Source organism: Nerophis ophidion, linkage group LG28, assembly GCF_033978795.1.
Source record: "Nerophis ophidion isolate RoL-2023_Sa linkage group LG28, RoL_Noph_v1.0, whole genome shotgun sequence".
NCBI lineage: Eukaryota > Metazoa > Chordata > Actinopteri > Syngnathiformes > Syngnathidae > Nerophis > Nerophis ophidion.
Genome location: NC_084638.1, coordinates 35379968 through 35400853, shown reverse-complemented (window position 1 = coordinate 35400853; position 20886 = coordinate 35379968). Strand labels below are relative to the sequence as shown.

The 20886-nt window shown below is 38.4% G+C and overlaps 1 protein-coding gene across 1 annotated transcript in view; it reads right to left on the bottom strand.

Moving 5' to 3' along the window:
• The window catches only part of LOC133545225 (BMP/retinoic acid-inducible neural-specific protein 3-like), a gene marked incomplete at its 3' end in the record, with an annotated part of 132111 nt that extends 113408 nt beyond the window's left edge, over window positions 1-18703 (bottom strand). Inside the window, exon 1 of the mRNA XM_061890620.1 lies at window positions 18546-18703. The remainder of the gene's footprint in view (window positions 1-18545) is intronic.
• Between the last annotated feature and the right edge of the window lie 2183 nt (window positions 18704-20886).

Genomic DNA, 20886 nt, shown 5'->3' with positions numbered 1-20886 from the left:
GTAAAAGCCAGCATGTGTGATGGTATGGGGGTGCATTAGTGCCCAAGGCATGGGTAACTTACACATCTGTGAAGGCACCATTAATGCTGAAAGGTACACGCAGGTTTTGGAACAACATATGTTGTCATCCAAGCATCGTTTACATGGACGCCCCTGCCTTCACACTCAGCATTAAGGGTTGGAATTGGGGGTTAAATCAACATAAATGATTCTCGGGCGCGGCACCGCTGCTGCCCACTGCTCCCCTCACCTCCCAGGGGGTGATCAAGGGTGATGGGTCAAATGCAGAGAATAATTTTGCCACATCTAGTATGTGTATGACAATTATTGGTACTTTAACTTTAACTTTACTTGGCTTCGTAGTAAAAGCGTGCGGGTACTTTCCTGGCCCGCCTGCAGTCAAGACCTGTCTCCCATGGAAAATGTGTTGAAGCATTAAATAGGACAGCAGAGACCCTGGACTGTTGAAGGACTGAAGCTCTACATAAAACAAGAATGGGAAAGAATTCCACTTTCAAAGCTTCAACAATTAGTTTCCTCAGTTCCCAAACGTTTATTGAGTGTTGTTAAAAGAAAAGGTGATGTAACACAGTGGTGAACATGCCCTTTCCCAACTACTTTGTCACGTGTTGCAGCCATGAAATTCTAAGTGAATTATTATTTGCAAAAAATAAATCATGTTTATCAGTTTGAACATCAAATATGTTGTCTGTGTAGCATATTCAACTGAATATGGCTTGAAAAAGATTTGCAAATCATTGTATTCTGTTTATATTTACATCTAACACAATTTACCAACTCATATGGAAACGGGGTTTGTGTATAACTACAAAGTAGAAAAGCAGTGAAGTAGTCAGGTTGTGTACATGGTAAATAAAAATAAATCCTTTTCAACTTCTATTCCAATGAATAGACCGCAAAGACAAGATATGTCATGTTCACACTGAAAAACGTTGCAATTTCCTGCAAATATTAGCTCATTTGGAATTGGATGGCTGCAAGTGTGTAAAGGATATCACCACATGGGCTCAGGAACACTTCATAAAACCACTGTCAGTAACTACAGTTGGTCGCTACATCTGTAAGTGCAAGTTAAAGCTCTACTATGCAAAGCCACAGACATTTATCAACAACACCCTGAAACGCTTTGCTGGGCCCGAGATCATCTAAGATGAACTGATGCAAAGTAGAAAAGTGTTCTGTGGTCTGACGAGTCCACATTTAAAATTGTATTTAAACACAGTAAAGGTCATGTACTCCGGAACAAAGAGGAAAAGAACCATCCGGACTGTTCTAGGCGCACACAACTTTTGGAGCAGCATGCAACTTTATCAGCAACCTTTTTGAAAGCAAGAGCTACTTCTTGGGGACCGATTCATGCCGAGGGCTACCAGTTTGATACACACCTCAATAAATGGCCAGAAATAGCCAATTTGCTCAATTTACCTTTCATAAATAATTGTACATATAAATTAAAAAATGGGTATTTCTGTCCGTCATTCCGTCGTACATTTTTTTTCCTTTTATGGAAGGTTTTTTGTAGAGAAGAAATGATGAAAAAAACACTTAATTAAATGGATTAAAAGAGGAGAAAACGGGAAAAAAAAATGAAAATTAAATTTTGAAGAATAGTTTATCTTCAATTTCTGTCAGGTGAGCGCCGCATGGTGGATGTCGGGGAGTGTGTCTTCTCTCCATGGGAGGCAGCAGAACAAGCAGGAACAGCTTTTAAGATGAAAATACAAAAGAACGCTGCTACAAAAGGTCAAATAAAAGGTGTGCAATGCACAGGTAAGACAATGCTAATCGAGAGCAAAAGGCAGAGTTCGAAGTCCAAAGCAATCGCACAGAGCTAAGCTACACTTAGCGAGGAAACAAACAGAGAGAAACTCACATAAAGGCTGTGAGGTGCAAACATACTCAGGTAGCAGGCCGCTTAAATACCAAAGCGGGTGTGTGTCGGGAGCCCAGGCAGGAGGCTTAAATAAGTTGCCATGGCGACAATAGAAAACAAGGAAATGCACAACCAAGTAATTGGTTGTGACAATTTCGACTCTTTAAAATTCCAAATTCAACTGAAAAAATGTACAAAAAAAAAGTAGCTAATTCGAATCTTTAAAAAAAAAAAAATTAAAAAAGTATTTATGGAACATCATTAGTCATTTTCCCTGATTAAGATTAATTTTAGAATGTTGCTGAGATGTTTTAAATGTGTTCAAATCCAATCTGCACTTTGTTAGAATATATAACAAATTGGACCAAGCTATATTTCTAAACAACGACAAATCATTATTTCTTCTAGAATTTCCAGAACTAAAATTTTAAAAGAAATTCAAAAGACTTTGAAATAAGATTTAAATTTGATTCTACAGATTTTCTAGATTCGCCAGAATATTTTATTTTTATTTTAACCATAATAAGTTTGAAGAAATATTTCACAAATATTCTTCATCGAAAAAACAGAAGCTAAAATGAAGAATTAAATTTAAATGTATTTATTATTCTTTACAATAAAAAAAGAAATGTACTTGAAAATTGATTTAAATTGTCAGGAAAGAAGAGGAAGGAATTTAAAAGGTAAAAAGGTATATGTGTTTAAAAATCCTAAAATCATTTTTAAGGTTGTATTTTTTCTCTAAAATTGTCTTTCTGAGTAAAAAAATAAATGAATTTATTTAAACAAGTGAAGACCAAGTCTTTCAAATATCCATCCATCCATCCATCATCTTCCGCTTATCCGAGGTCGGGTCGCGGGGGCAGCAGCCTAAGCAGGGAAGCCCAGACTTCCCTCTCCCCAGCCACTTCGTCTAGCTCTTCCCGGGGGATCCCGAGGCGTTCCCAGGCCAGCCGGGAGACATAGTCTTTCCAACGTGTCCTGGGTCTTCCCCGTGGCCTCCTACCGGTTGGACGTGCCCTAAACACATCCCTAGGGAGGCGTTCGGGTGGCATCCTGACCAGATGCCCGAACCACCTCATCTGGCTCCTCTCGATGTGGAGGAGCAGCGGCTTTACGTTGAGTTCCTCCCGGATGGCAGAGCTTCTCACCCTATCTCTAAGGGAGAGACCCGCCACCCGGCGGAGGAAACTCATTTCGGCCGCTTGTACCCGTGATCTTATCCTTTCAGTCATGACCCAAAGCTCATGACCATAGGTGAGGATGGGAACGTAGATCGACCGGTAAATTGAGAGCTTTGCCTTCCGGCTCAGCTCCTTCTTCACCACAACGGATCGATACAACGTCCGCATTACTGAAGACGCCGCACCGATCCGCCTGTCGATCTCACGATCCACTCTTCCCCCACTCGTGAACAAGACTCCTAGGTACTTGAACTCCTCCACTTGGGGCAGGGTCTCCTCCCCAACCCGGAGATGGCACTCCACCCTTTTCCGGGCGAGAACCATGGACTCGGACTTGGAGGTGCTGATTCTCATTCCGGTCGCTTCACACTCGGCTGCGAACCGATCCAGTGAGAGCTGAAGATCCCGGCCAGATGAAGCCATCAGGACTACATCATCTGCAAAAAGCAGAGACCTAATCCCGTGGCCACCAAACCGGAACCCCTCAACGCCTTGACTGCGCCTAGAAATTCTGTCCATAAAAGTTATGAACAGAATCGGTGACAAAGGACAGCCTTGGCGGAGTCCAACCTTCACTGGAAACGTGTCCGACTTACTGCCAGCAATGCGGACCAAGCTCTGACACTGATCATACAGGGAGCGGACTGCCACAATAAGACATTCCGATACCCCATACTCTCTGAGCACTCCCCACAGGACTTCCCGAGGGACACGGTCGAATGCCTTCTCCAAGTCCACAAAGCACATGTAGACTGGTTGGGCAAACTCCCATGCACCCTCAAGAACCCTGCCGAGAGTATAGAGCTGGTCCACAGTTCCACGACCAGGACGAAAACCACACTGTTCCTCCTGAATCCGAGGTTCGACTATCCGGCGAAGCCTCCTCTCCAGTACACCTGAATAAACCTTACCGGGAAGGCTGAGGAGTGTGATCCCACGATAGTTGGAACACACCCTCCGGTCCCCCTTCTTAAAGAGAGGGACCACCACCCCGGTCTGCCAATCCAGAGGTACCGCCCCCGATGTCCACGCGATGCTGCAGAGTCTTGTCAACCAAGACAGCCCCACAGCATCCAGAGCCTTAAGGAACTCCTGGCGGATCTCATCCACCCCCGGGGCCTTGCCGCCGAGGAGCTTTTTAACTACCTCAGCGACCTCAGCCCCAGAAATAGGAGAGTCCACTACAGATTCCCCAGGCACCGCTTCCTCAAAGAAAGACGTGTTGGTGGGATTGAGGAGGTCTTCGAAGTATTCCCTCCACCGATCCACAACATCCGCAGTCGAAGTCAGCAGAACACCATCCGCACCATACACGGTGTTGATAGTGCACTGCTTCCCCTTCCTGAGGCGCCGTATGGTGGTCCAGAATCGCTTCGAAGCCGTCCGGAAGTCGTTTTCCATGGCTTCCCCGAACTCTTCCCATGTCCGAGTTTTTGCCTCCGCAACCGCTAAAGCTGCACACCGCTTGGCCCGTCGGTACCCGTCCACTGCCTCCGGAGTCCTATGAGCCAAAAGAACCCGATAGGACTCCTTCTTCAGCTTGACGGCATCCCTCACTGCTGGTGTCCACCAACGGGTTCTGGGATTACCGCCACGACAGGCACCAACAACCTTGCGGCCACAGCTCCAATCGGCCGCCTCGACAATAGAGGTTCGGAACATGGTCCACTCGGACTCAATGTCCCGCACCTCCCTCGTGACATGTTCAAAGTTCTCCCGGAGGTGTGAATTGAAACTCTCTCTGACAGGAGACTCTGCCAGACGTTCCCAGCAGACCCTCACAATGCGCTTGGGCCTGCCAGGTCTGTCCGGCATCCTCCCCCACCATCGCAGCCAACTCACCACCAGGTGGTGATCGGTAGAAAGCTCCGCCCCTCTCTTCACCCGAGTGTCCAAAACATAAGGCCGCAAATCCGATGACATAACTACAAAGTCGATCATGGAACTGCGGCCTAGGGTGTCCTGGTGCCAAGTGCACATATGGACACCCTTATGTTTGAACATGGTGTTTGTTATCGACAAACTGTGACGAGCACAAAAGTCCAATAACAAAACACCACTCGGGTTTAGATCCGGGCGACCATTCTTCCCAATCACGCCTCTCCAGGTTTCACTGTCGTTGCCAACATGAGCGTTGAAGTCTCCCAGTAGGACAAGGGAATCACCCGGAGGAGCACTTTCCAGTACTCCCTCGAGTGTACCCAAAAAGGGTGGGTATTCTGAACTGCTGTTTGGTGCATAAGCACAAACAACAGTCAGGACCCGTCCCCCCACCCGAAGGCGAAGGGAAGCTACCCTCTCGTCCACTGGGTTGAACTCAAACGTACAGGCTTTGAGCCGGGGGGCAACCAGAATTGCCACCCCAGCCCGTCGCCTCTCACTGCCGGCAACGCCAGAGTGGAAGAGGGTCCAGTCCCTCTCGAGAGAACTGGTTCCAGAGCCCTTGCTGTGCGTCGAGGTGAGTCCGACTATATCCAGCCGGAACTTCTCTACCTCGCGCACTAGCTCAGGCTCCTTCCCCCCCAGTGAGGTGACGTTCCACGTCCCAAGAGCTAGCTTCTGTAGCCGAGGATCGGACCGCCAAGTGCCCTGCCTTCGGCTGCCGCCCAGCTCACAATGCACCCGACCTCTATGGCCCCTCCTATGAGTGGTGAGTCCATTGGAGGGATGACCCACGTTGCCTCTTCGGGCTGTGCCCGGCCGGGCCCCATGGGGACAGGCCCGACCACCAGGCGCTCGCCATCGTGCCCCAACTCCGGGCCTGGCTCCAGAGCGGGGCCCCGGTGACCCACGTCCGGGCGAGGGAAATCTGGGTTCATTTCGTTGTAATTCCATAGAAGTCTTTGAGCTGCTCTTTGTCTGATCACTCACCTAGGACCTGTTTGTCTTGGGAGACCCTACCAGGGGGCATGAAAGCCCCCAGACAACATAGCTCCTAGGATCATTGGGACACGCAAACTCCTCTACCACGGTAAGGTAGCAGCTCAGAGAGGAGTCTTTCAAATATGTTCTTCGATTTTCAAATTCTATTTGAGTTTTGTCTCTCTTAGAATTAAAAATGTCGAGCAAAGCGAGACCAGCTTGCTAGTAAATAAATACAATTTAAAAAATAGAGGCAGCTCACTGGTAAGTGCTGCTATTTGAGCTATTTTTAGAACAGGCCAGCGGGCGACTCATCTGGTCCTTACGGGCGATGTTGGTGACCCCTGTCATGGACACCCCTGCTTATTTCAGCAAGACCATGCCAAGCCAGGTGTTACAACAGCGTGGCTTCATAGTAAAAGAGTGCAGGTACTAGACTGGCCTGCCTGTAGTCCAGACATTGAAAATGTGTGAAGGCTCAAATATTTATGTCAGTATATTCACTTCATAGCAAGTACTACAAAATACTACATGTACATAAATAGTTCATATGTATGTCAGTATATTCACTTCACATCAAGTACTACAAAATACTACACGTATATAAATACTTCATATTTATGTCAGTATATTCACTTCATAGCAAGTACTACATAATACTACATGTACATAAATACTTCATATGTATGTCAGTATATTCACTTCATAGCAAGTACTACATAATACTACATGTACATAAATACTTTATATGTATGTCAGTATATTCACTTCATAGAAAGTACTACTTAATACTACATGTACATAAATACTTTATATTTATGTCAGTATATTCACTTCATAGCAAGTACTACTTAATACTACATGTACATAAATACTATTGTCTTTTAGTAGTAAGTCAATTGTACTTAAATAAGATGTAGAACATACTAGACAACTTGTCTTTTAGTAGAATATTGTACTTAAATAAGATGTAAGTAAAAAGACTACTTAGTGAGTATTTGTAGAGTAAAATGACTACTTAATGAGTATTTATGAAGTAAAATGACTACTTAATGAGTATTTATGAAGTAAAATTATTACTTATTGAGTATTTATGAAGTAAAATGACTACTTATTGAGTATTTATAAAGTAAAATGACTACTTATTGAGTATTTATAAAGTAAAACGACTACTTATTGAGTATTCCCTTGGTGTCCGTGCCCTGGGATTAGATAATTGGTTCCTGGTTGTGACCCTGGAAAGAGATAAGACTAATCCTCAGCTGAAGAAGTAATGACAAAGTCATAAAGGTGAAAAAGGTGAAATAGAGTCAGATAGTAGTGCAAGATGTTTTAAGATGTTTTATGTATATATATATATATACATATATATATATATATATATATATATATATATATATATATATATATATATATATGTATATATATATATATATATATATATATATATATACATATATATATATATATATATATATATATATCCATCCATCCATCCATCATCCTCCGCTTATTCGAGGTGGGGTCGCAGGGGCAGCAGCCTAAGCAGTGAAGCCCAGACTTCCCTCTCCCCAGCCACCTTGTCCAGCTCCTCCTAGGGGATCCTGAGGTGTTCCCAGGCCAGCCGGGAGACATAGTCTTCCCAACGTGTCCTAGGTTTTCCCCGTGGCCTCCTACCGGTCATACATGCCCGAAACACCTCCCTAGGGAGGCGTTCGGGTGGCATGCTGACCAAATGCCCATACCACCTCATCTGGCTTATTGTTATTGTTGTCATCCTAGTACACCCCTCCCCCCAGGGAGTTGTTATTGTTATTGTTGTCATCCTAGTACACCCCTACCCACAGAGAGTTGTTATTGTTGTCATCCTAGTACACCCCCACCCTCAGAGGGTTGTTATTGTTATTGTTGTCATCCTAGTACACCCCTCCCCCCAGAGGGTTGTTATTGTTATTGTTGTCATATTGTTATAAGATAATGATCGGACAATACTTTAGTATACGGTAGTATCGTAACTTTGGAAACGGTGATACCCCTGACAAGCACTAGGTCTATCGTATTACCGTTGCGATGCGTGGGTTCATTTATTATTTGTGTGAGACCACAGCTATCAATTATAGTCTGGAGCGCTACGCACGGTGGGTCCGATGGGGTATTCATATGGATATTAAAGTCACCCATTATAATTATATTATCAGCGTGCGTCACTAGATCAGCAACGAACTCTGAGAATTCATTGATAAAGTCCGAATAGGGCCCTGGGGGGCGGTAGATAACAGCCAGGTGAAGAGGCAGCGGTGTGCATGAATAATAATGTATGTCACAGTACTAGAAAAGATGGTAGATATGAATGCATGAATAATAATGTATGTCACAGTACTAGAAAAGATGGTAGGTATGAATGCATGAATAATAATGTATGTCACAGTACTAGAAAATAGGGTAGATATGAATGCATGAATAATAATGTATGTCACAGTACTAGAAAAGATGGTAGATATGAATACATGAATAATAATGTATGTCACAGTACTAGAAAAGATGGTAGATATGAATGCATGAATAATAATGTATGTCACAGTACTAGAAAAGATGGTAGGTATGAATGCATGAATAATAATGTATGTCACAGTACTAGAAAAGACGATAGATATGAATGCATGAATAATAATGTATGTCACAGTACTAGAAAAGATGGTAGATATGAATGCATGAATAATAATGTATGTCACAGTACTAAAAAAGATGATGAATATGAATGCATGAATAACAATTACAAATATCATATTTAACATATGTGATATGATATTAGATGTTAAATGTGATATTTAATATATTAGATGTGATGTGTGATATTTAATATGATATTTAATATGATATCAGATATTGTTCTGTTTTCCCCACAGGTCAACCAAGTGTGCACAGATTATTACTCAAGATTTCCAGTTTGTATATTTGTTGTTTATTTCTTTTCCAAGCAGGAGAACAGCAGCAGTAGTTATTATTATTATTATTATTATTATTTGCTGCCTGCTTCTTAGTTGGTTAGTTAGTTTTGCTCAATCAGTTAGTTAGCTAATAAATCTGAAACTGCATCATTTTCGTACCAAAATCAATGCCCTTAATAATAAATAATACTAATAAATATCTATGATAAATATCAACCATTTGTAAACTCATGTTGATCATATACAATGCAATTCAAATAAAGGTATATCATTTCATCTATCCAACATTATATTTACCATTTACAAGCCGCTGTAAAGTGCGTTTTGGTAAATGACTACAACTCCCAAAATGCACCACGGCAAACCAGGAAGTAGCGCTACCTAGGCTAAGACAGGTGCCGCGATAAACAAACATTTATCTAAGTGCCCAGATCTACAAGAGCGCTAGAGTGGACTTTCAAAAGCAGCGGACACAACACAACATAATACAGATGAGCATGGTGACAGCGGACAACATTAACAAGGCAAACGGGAACTTACCAAGTGAACGTGAGTACAGACTGAATCAACTGCGACGCCATTGAACTCTCCTGACGCCCATCAGCTAAAAGCTAAAAGGTACACGCCTCTCTTAAAGAGACACGTCGATACTCAACTCACTTTTACTTCAACTTAGCATCCCATCTAAAAGTGAAGTGAAGTGTCAAGTCAATTATATTTATATAGCGCTTTTTCTCTAGTGACTCAAAGCGCTATACATAGTGAAAGCCAATATCTAAGTTACATTTAAAGCAGTGTGGGTGGCACTGGGAGCAGGTGGGTAAAGTGTCTTGCCCAAGGACACAACGGCAGTGACTAGGATGGCGGAAGCGGGAATCGAACCTGCAACCCTCAAGTTGCTGGCACGGCCACTCTACCAACCGAGCTAAAACACATAAACAAACCCACAAACACAAAAGATGTGATATCAGATATGATGTATGTAATGATATTAGATATGATATTAGATATGATGTATGTAATGATATTAGATATGATATTAGATATGATGTATGTAATGATATTAGATATGATATTAGATATGATGTATGTAATGATATTAGATATGATATTAGATATGATGTATGTAATGATATTAGATATGATATTAGATATGATATTAGATATGATGTATGTAATGATATTAGATATGATGTATGTAATGATATTAGACATGATATTAGATATGATGCTTTTTGTATTATTAGGTCCATCAGTGCTAAATATTATAAACTTATCACTTTCCTCGGGCACTGTTCCCCTAGCATTCAAAAAAGCGGTTATTCATCCTCTCCTTAAAAGACCTAATCTCGATCCTGACCTCATGGTAAACTACCGACCGGTGTCTCACCTTCTCTTTATTTCGAAAATCCTCGAAAAAATTGTTGCAGAGCACTTAAATGAACACTTTGCGTCTAACAATCTATGTGAAACCTTTCAATCCGGTTTCAGGGCAAATCACTCAACGGAGACAGCCCTCGCAAAACTGACTAATGATCTATTGCTAACGATGGACTCTGATGAGTCATCTATGTTGCTGCTCCTCCATCTTAGCGCTGCTTTCGATACTGTCGATCATAATATTTTATTAGAACGTATCAAAACACGAATTGGTATGTCAGACTTAGCCCTGTCTTGGTTTAACTCTTATCTTACTGATAGGATGCAGTGCGTCTCCCATAACAGTATGACCTCGGACTATGTTAAGGTAACGTGTGGAGTTCCCCAGGGTTCGGTCCTTGGCCCTGCACTCTTCAGCATCTACATGCTGCCGCTAGGTGACGTCATACGCAAATACGGTGTTAGCTTTCACTGTTATGCTGATGACACCCAACTCTACATGCCCCTAAAGCTGACCAACATGCCGGACTGTAGTCAGCTGGAGGCGTGTCTTAATGAAATTAAACAATGGATGTCCGCTAACTTTTTGCAACTCAACGCCAAAAAAACGGAAATGCTGATTATCGGTCCTGCTAGACACCGACCTCTATTTAATAATACAACTCTAACATTTGACAACCAAACAATAAAACAAGGTGACTCTGGGTATTATCTTTGACCCAACTCTCTCCTTTGAGTCACACATTAAAAGCGTTACTAAAACGGCCTTCTTTCATCTCCGTAATATCGCTAAAATTCGCTCCATTCTGTCCACTAAAGACGCTGAGATCATTATCCATGCGTTTGTTACGTCTCGTCTCGATTACTGTAACGTATTATTTTCGGGTCTCCCCATGTCTAGCATTAAAAGATTACAGTTGGTACAAAATGCGGCTGCTAGACTTTTGACAAGAACAAGAAAGTTTGATCACATTACGCCTGTACTGTACATACCTTTATATACATATATACATACATATATACCTATACTGTATATACCTTTATATACATATATACATACATATATACCTATACTGTATATAACTTTATATACATATATACATACATATATACCTATACTGTATATACCTTTATATACATATATACATACATATATACCTATACTGGCTCACCTGCACTGGCTTCCTGTGCACTTAAGATGTGACTTTAAGGTTGTACTACTTAGGTATAAAATACTACACGGTCTAACTCCATCCTATCTTGCCGATTGTATTGTACCATATGTCCCGGCAAGAAATCTGCGTTCAAAAGACTCCGGCTTATTAGTGATTCCTAGAGCCCAAAAAAAGTCTGCGGGCTATGGAGCGTTTTCATTTCGGGCTCCAGTACTCTGGAATGCCCTCCCGGTAACAGTTCGAGATGCCACCTCAGTAGAAGCATTTAAGTCTCACCTTAGAACTCATCTGTATACTTTAGCCTTTAAATAGACCTCCTTTTTAGACCAGTTTATCTGCAGCTTCTTTTCTTTTTTCTCCTATGTCCCCCCTGCCTTGTGGAGGGGGTCCGGTCCGATGACCATGGATGAAGTACTGGCTGTCCAGAGTCGAGACCCAGGATGGACAGCTCGTCGGGACCCAGGATGGACCGCTCGCCTTTGTATCGGTTGGGGACATCTCTACGCTGCTGATCCGCCTCCGCTTGACATGGTTTCCTGTGGACGGGACTCTCGCTGCTGTCTTCGATCCGCTTGAACTGAACTCTCGCGGCTGTGTTGGAGCCACTATGGATTGAACTTTCACAGTATCATGTTAGACCCGCTCGACATCCATTGCTTTCGGTCCCCTAGAGGGGGGGGGTTGCCCACATCTGAGGTCCTCTCCAAGGTTTCTCATAGTCAGCATTGTCACTGTTGTCCCACTGGATGTGAATTCTCCCTGCCCACTGGGTGTGAGTTTTCCTTGCCCTTTTGTGGGTTCTTCCGAGGATGTTGTAGTCATAACGATTTGTGCAGTCCTTTGAGACATTTGTAATTTGGGGCTATATAAATAAACATTGATTGATTGATTGATGTATGTAATGATATTAAATATGATATTAGATATGATGTATGTAATGATATTAGATATGATATGAGATATGATATATTTTTTTTTAAGACCGATTTTTTTATTTCATTTTAATCTTCTATTCCCCCCCCCCCCCCTTGTTTACCTGTATTTCATCTTTTTTTGTAAGGGGCGCTGGAAGCCGGCAGACCCGTCAGCGATCCTGTTCTGTCTCCCTGTAATGTTTGTCTGATCTTGAATGGGATTGTGCTGAAAATTGTAATTTTCCTGAAGGAACTCTCCTGACGGAATGAATAAAGTACTATCTAATCTAATCTAATCTAGTAATATTAGATATATTAGATATGATGTATGAAATGATATTTAATATAATATGAGATATGATGTATGTAATGATATGAGATATTATTTATGTAATGAGACGTCCATGTCCTGCTGGCACAAAATCAAAGAGCCTTTTTTTTTGTTAATCTTTTTAGTGAAGGATTTTTCTCTGCAGCTTTTTCTTTTTTTTTTTCTACAAACCCCGTTTCCATATGAGTTGGTAAATTGTGTTAGATGTAAATATAAACAGAATACAATGATTTGCAAATCCTTTTCAACCCATATTCAGTTGAATATGCTACAAAGACAACATATTTCATGTTCAAACTCATAAACATTTTTCTATTTTGCAAATAATAATTAACTTAGAATTTCATGGCTGCAACATGTGCCAAAGTAGTTGGGAAAGGGCATGTTCACCACTGTGTTACATCACCTTTTCTTTTAACAACACTCAATAAACGTTTGGGAACTGAGGAAACTAATTGTTGAAGCTTTGAAAGTGGAATTCTTTCCCATTCTTGTTTTATGTAGAGCTTCAGTCCTTCAACAGTCCGGGGTCTCCGCTGTCCTATTTTAGGCTTCATAATGCACCACACATTTTCCATGGGAGACAGGTCTGGACTGCAGGCGGGCCAGGAAAGTACCCACACTCTTTTACTAAGAAGCCACGCTGTTGTAACATGTTCTAAATGTGGTTTGGCATTGTCTTGCTGAAATAAGCAGGGGCGTCCATGAAAAAGACGGCGCTTAGATGGCAGCATATGTTGTTCCAAAAGCTGTATGTACCTTTTCAGCATTAATGGTGCCTTCACAGATGTGTAAGTTACCCATGCCTTGGGCACTAATACACCCCCATACCATCACACATGCTGGCTTTTACACTTTGTGTCAATAACAGTCTGGATGGTTATTTTCCTCTTTGTTCCGGTGGACACCACGTCCACAGTTTCCAAATATAATTTGAAATGTGGACTCGTCAGACCACAGAACACTTTTCCACTTTGCATCAGTCCATCTTAGATGATCTCGGGCCCAGAGAAGCCGGCGGCGTTTCTGGATGTTGTTGATAAATGGCTTTGGCTTTGCATAGTAGAGTTTTAACTTGCACTTACAGATGTAGCGACCAACTGTATTTAGTGACAGTGGTTTCCTGAAGTGTTCCTGAGCCCATGTGGTGATATCCTTTAGAGATTGATGTTGGTTTTTGATACAGTACCGTCTGAGGGATGGAAGGTCACGGTCATTCAATGTTGGTTTCCAGCCATGCTGCTTATGTGGAGTGATTTCTCCAGATTCTCAGAACCTTTTGATGATATTATGGAGCGTAGATGTTGAAATCCCTAAATTTCTTGCAATTGCACTTTGAGAAAGGTTGTTCTTAAACTGTTTGACTATTTGCTCACGCAGTTGTGGACAAAGGGGTGTACCTCGCCCCATCCTTTCTTGTGAAAGACTGAACCTTTTTTGGGAAGCTGTTTTTATAGCCAATCATGGCACCCACCTGTTCCCAATTAGCCTGCACACCTGTGGGATGTTCCAAATAAGTGTTTGATGAGCATTCCTCAACTTTATCAGTATTTATTGCCACCTTTCCCAACTTCTTTGTCACGGGTTGCTGGCATCAAATTCTAAAATTAATGATTATTTGCAAAAAAAGAACAGTTTATGAGTTTGAACATGAAATATGTTGTCTTTGTAGCATATTCAACTGAATATGGCTTGAAAAGGATTTGCAAATCATTGTATTCTGTTTATATTTACATCTAACACAATTTACCAACTCATATGGAAACCCGGTTTGTATATATATATATATATATATATATATATATATATATATATATATATATATATATATATATATATATATATATATATATATATATATATATATATATACTTGTGTGGTCATTAGTAGTAATACTGTATGTAATACTTGTGTACAAAATACTTATATATTAACAACACACTTGGTCAATAGTAGTACTAATGTAAGTAATACTTAGTGTACAAAGTACTCATATACAAACAACACAACTGGTCATTAGTAGTAGAAGTAGTGTAAGTAATACTTCTGTACAAAGTACTTATATATTAACAACACACCCGGTCATTTGGAGTACTATTGAAAGTAATACTTATGTATGAAGTACTCATACATAAACAACACACCTGTTATTTAGTAGTACTACTGAAAGTAGTACTTGTGTACAATCTATCTATCTATCTATATATATATATAAAAACAACACACCTAGTAGTAGTGTAAGTAATACTTGTATACAAAGTAGTCATATATGAACAACACATCTGGTCGTTAGCAGTACTAATGTAAGTAATACTTGTGTACAAAGTAGTCATATATAAACAACACACCTGGTCATTATTAGTACATATTAGTCTAAGTACTACTTGTGTACAATGTACTGATATATAAAGAACACACCTGGTACTTGTGTAAGTACTACTTGTGTACAAGGTACTGATATATAAGGAACACACCTAGTAGTAGTGTAAGTACTACTTGTGTACAAAGTAGTGATATATAAAGTACACAGCTGGTAGTAGTGTAAGTAGTACTTGTGTACAAAGTAGTAATATAAAAAGTACACAGCTGGTAGTAGTGTAAGTAGTACTTGTGTACAAAGTAGTAATATAAAAAGTACACAGCTGGTAGTAGTGTAAGTAGTACTTGTGTACAAAGTAGTAATATAAAAAGTACACAGCTGGTAGTTTAAGTACTACTTGTGTACAAAGTAGTAATATATAAAGTACACAGCTGGTAGTAGTGTAAGTCGTAGTTGTGTACAAAGTAGTGATATTTAAAGTACACAGCTGGTAGTAGTGTAAGTAGTACTTGTGTACAAAGTAGTGATATTTAAAGTACACAGCTGGTAGTTTAAGTACTACTTGTGTACGAAGTAGTAATATATAAAGTACACAGCTGGTAGTAGTGTAAGTAGTAGTTGTGTACAAAGTAGTGATATTTAAAGTACACAGCTGGTAGTTTGAGTACTACTTGTGTACGAAGTAGTGATATTTAAAGTACACAGCTGGTAGTAGTGTAAGTAGTACTTGTGTACAAAGTAGTGATATATAAAATACACAGCTGGTAGTAGTGTAAGTAGTACTTGTGTACAAAGTAGTAATATATAAAGTACACAGCTGGTAGTAGTGTAAGTAGTACTTGTGTACAAAGTAGTAATATTTAAAGTACACAGCTGGTAGTAGTGTAAGTAGTACTTGTGTACAAAGTAGTGATATTTAAAGTACACAGCTGGTAGTAGTGTAAGTAGTACTTGTGTACAAAGTAGTGATATATAAAATACACAGCTGGTAGTAGTGTAAGTAGTACTTGTGTACAAAGTAGTAATATAAAAAGTACACAACTGGTAGTTTAAGTACTACTTGTGTACAAAGTAGTAATATATAAAGTACACAGCTGGTAGTAGTGTAAGTAGTAGTTGTGTACAAAGTAGTGATATATAAAATACACAGCTGGCAGTAGTAGTTGTGTACAAAGTAGTGATATATAATGTACACAGCTGGTAGTAGTGTAAGTAGTACTTGTGTACAAAGTAGTGATATATAAAGTACACAACAGGTGTAAGTAGTACTTGTGTATTTACTCAGGATGATAATCTTCAATCCAACGAGGGAAAGAAGATCCGAGGCGGGAAAATAATCTCAATGTTCTTTTAGATCCTCACAGAATGTTCTAGAATGATCATCACTGTCTGATCAATCACTGCTATTGATGAACCTATTAATACTTGCTGATCACTGCTATTGATGAACCTATTAATACTTGCTGATCACTGCTATTGATGAACCTATTAATACTTGCTGATCACTGCTATTGATGAACCTATTAATACTTGCTGATCATTGCTATTGATGAACCTATTAATACTTGCTGATCACTGCTATTGATGAACCTATTAATACTTGCTGATCACTGCTATTGATGAACCTATTAATACTTGCTGATCACTGCTATTGATGAACCTATTAATACTTGCTGATCACTGCTATTGATGAACCTATTAATACTTGCTGATCACTGCTGTTGATGAACCTATTAATACTTGCTGATCACTGCTATTGATGAACCTATTAATACTTGCTGATCACTGCTATTAATGAACCTATTAATACTTGCTGATCACTGCTATTAATGAACCTATTAATACTTGCTGATCACTGCTATTGATGAACCTATTAATACTTGCTGATCACTGCTATTGATGAACCTATTAATACTTGCTGATCACTGCTATTGATGAACCTATTAATACTTGCTGATCACTGCTATTGATGAACCTATTAATACTTGCTGATCACTGCTATTGATGAACCTATTAATACTTGCTGATCACTGCTATTGATGAACCTATTAATACTTGCTGATCACTGCTATTGATGAACCTATTAATACTTGCTGATCACTGCTATTAATGAACCTATTAATACTTGCTGATCACTGCTATTGATGAACCTATTAATACTTGCTGATCATTGCTATTGATGAACCTATTAATACTTGCTGATCACTGCTATTGATGAACCTATTAATACTTGCTGATCACTGCTATTGATGAACCTATTAATACTTGCTGATCACTGCTATTGATGAACCTATTAATACTTGCTGATCATTGCTATTGATGAACCTATTAATACTTGCTGATCACTGCTATTGATGAACCTATTAATACTTGCTGATCACTGCTATTGATGAACCTATTAATACTTGCTGATCATTGCTATTGATGAACCTATTAATACTTGCTGATCACTGCTATTGATGAACCTATTAATACTTGCTGATCATTGCTATTGATGAACCTATTAATACTTGCTGATCACTGCTATTGATGAACCTATTAATACTTGCTGATCACTGCTATTAATGAACCTATTAATACTTGCTGATCACTGCTATTGATGAACCTATTAATACTTGCTGATCATTGCTATTGATGAACCTATTAATACTTGCTGATCACTGCTATTGATGAACCTATTAATACTTGCTGATCACTGCTATTAATGAACCTATTAATACTTGCTGATCACTGCTATTGATGAACCTATTAATACTTGCTGATCATTGCTATTGATGAACCTATTAATACTTGCTGATCACTGCTATTGATGAACCTATTAATACTTGCTGATCACTGCTATTGATGAACCTATTAATACTTGCTGATCACTGCTATTGATGAACCTATTAATACTTGCTGATCAGTCCATTTAAAAAAAAGGATGTGTGCTGCTGATCGATCATTGATGATCACATGAATATTGATCACATGAGTATTGATCATATCGGCGATGAGTAGAAAAGAGAGAAAAAACCCGGATGAGTCAAAAGTTAATGGCAGACATGTTTCGTGATGACTTACTTCCTCTTCATCGAATAAGGACTTAGTCCGTCCTCATCAAATAATGACTTAGTCCTTCCTTGCTCATGAAATAATGACTGAGTTCCTCGTCGTCAAACAATGACTTAGTCCGTCCTCATGAAATAATGACTTAGTTCCTTCTTCATGAAATAATGACTTCGTTAATCGTCACGCGATAATGACTTAGTCCTTCCTCATGAAACAGTGACTTAGTCTTTCGTTCTTCATGAAACAATGACTTAGTTCCCCGTCACAAGATAATGACTTAGTCCTTCCTTCTTCATGAAACAATGACTTAGTCCATCCTTCCTCATGAAACAATGACTTAGTCCTTCCTCATGAAATAATGACTTAGTTCCCCGCCACGAGATAATGACTTAGTCCTTCCTTCTTCATGAAACAATGACTTAGTTCCTCTTCATGAAATAACGAGATAAAGGCAGACACGCTGACTTAGTTGCTCTCCATTTTACCTGCGCTCGCCCATGACGTCACCGTGACGATGATGAAGATGATGATTGGCAGTTTGTCCAAATATGGATTGAAAAACATCTTCTTCCTCCGCAGCATCTCCTTCCTTCCTTCCTCCTTTCCTTGCTTGCTTCCTAGCTTCCTCCGCTACTGTCTCCTCCTCCTCTTCCTCCTTTTCTTCATCGCGGCATCACCGCCTCTCTTAGCCGCACCCCCTGCGCCCTCATTGGCTAGCGTCTTCCTCTTAGCCACGCCTCCTGCGCCCCCATTGGCTAACATGTGCAGGCAGGGAAGGAGGGGAAGACACAGAGGAGCATCACCCGATTATACACATTATTATTATTATTATTATTATTATTATTATTATTATTATTATTATTATTCCACAACTCACCTGATTATGCAAAATATTATTATTATTATTGTTATTCATACACAACTCACCTGATTATACACATTATCATTATTATTATTATTAATACACAACTCACCTGATTATACACATTATCATTATTATTATTATTAATACACAACTCACCTGATTATACACAATATTATTATTATTATTATTAATACAAAACTCACCCGATTATACATAATATTATTATTATAATTATTAATACACAACTCACCTGATTATACACAATATTATTATTATTATTATCAATACACAACTCACCTGATTATACACATTATCATTATTATTATTATTATTAATAGACAACTCACCCGATTATACACAATATTATTTTTTTTATTTTTATTAATACATAACTCACCCGATTATACACAATATAATTATTATTATTATTATTATTATTATTATTATTAATAATACACAACTCACCTGATTATACACATTATTCATACACAATATTATTATTATTAATACACAACTCACCTGATTATACACAATATTATTATTATTATTATTATTAATACACAACTCACCATAATTATACACAATATTACTACTATTAATAATAATAAAGCACAACTCACCTGATTATACACATTATCATTATTATTATTATTATTAATACACAACTCACCTGATTATACACAATATTATTATTATTATTATTATTATTATTAATACAAAACTCACCCGATTATACATATTATTATTATTATTATTATTATTAATACACAGCTCACCTGATTATACACAATATTATTATTATTATTATTATTATTAATAATACACAACTCACCTGATTATACACATTATTTATACACAATATTATTATTATTATTATTATTATTATTATTAATACACAACTCACCTGATTATACGCAATATTATTATTATTATTATTATTATTAATACACAACTCACCTGATTATACACAATATTATTATTATTATTAATACACAACTCACCATGATTATACACAATATTATTATTATTAATAATAATAATGCACAACTCACCTGATTATACACAATATTATTATTATTATTATTGATACATAACTCACCCGATTATACACAATATAATAATAATTATTATTATTATTTATAATACACAACTCACCTGATTATAGACATTATTTATACACAATATTATTATTAGTATTATTGATACATAACTCACCCGATTATACACAATATAATAATTATTATTATTATTATTTATAATACACAACTCACCTGATTATACACATTATTTATACACAATATTATTATTATTATTATTATTAATACACAACTCACCTGATTATACACAATATTAATATTATTATTAATACACAACTCACCATAATTATGCACAATATTAGTACTCTTAATAATAATAAAGCACAACTCACCTGATTATACACATTATCATTATTATTATTATTATTATTATTAATACACAACTCACCTGATTATACACAATATTATTATTATTATTATTAATACAAAACTCACCCGATTATACATATTATTATTATTATTATTATTATTAATACACAACTCACCTGATTATACACATTATCATTATTATTATTATCATTAATAGACAACTCACCTGATTATACACAATATTATTATTATTATTAATACATAACTCACCTGATTATACACAATATAATTATTATTATTATTATTAATACACAACCCACCTGATTATACACATTATTATTATTATTATTATTATTATTATTATTATTATTATTATTATTATTATTATTACTGTATGATCATTGTCAGACATGTTTCCAGTGAAGGTTGGACTCCACCAAGGCTGCCCTTTATCACCCATTCTGTTCATAACTTTTATGGACAGAGGTTCTTGGAGCAGTCAAGGTGTTGAGTGGATCAGGTTTGGTGGCTGCAGGATTAGGTCTCTGCTTTTTG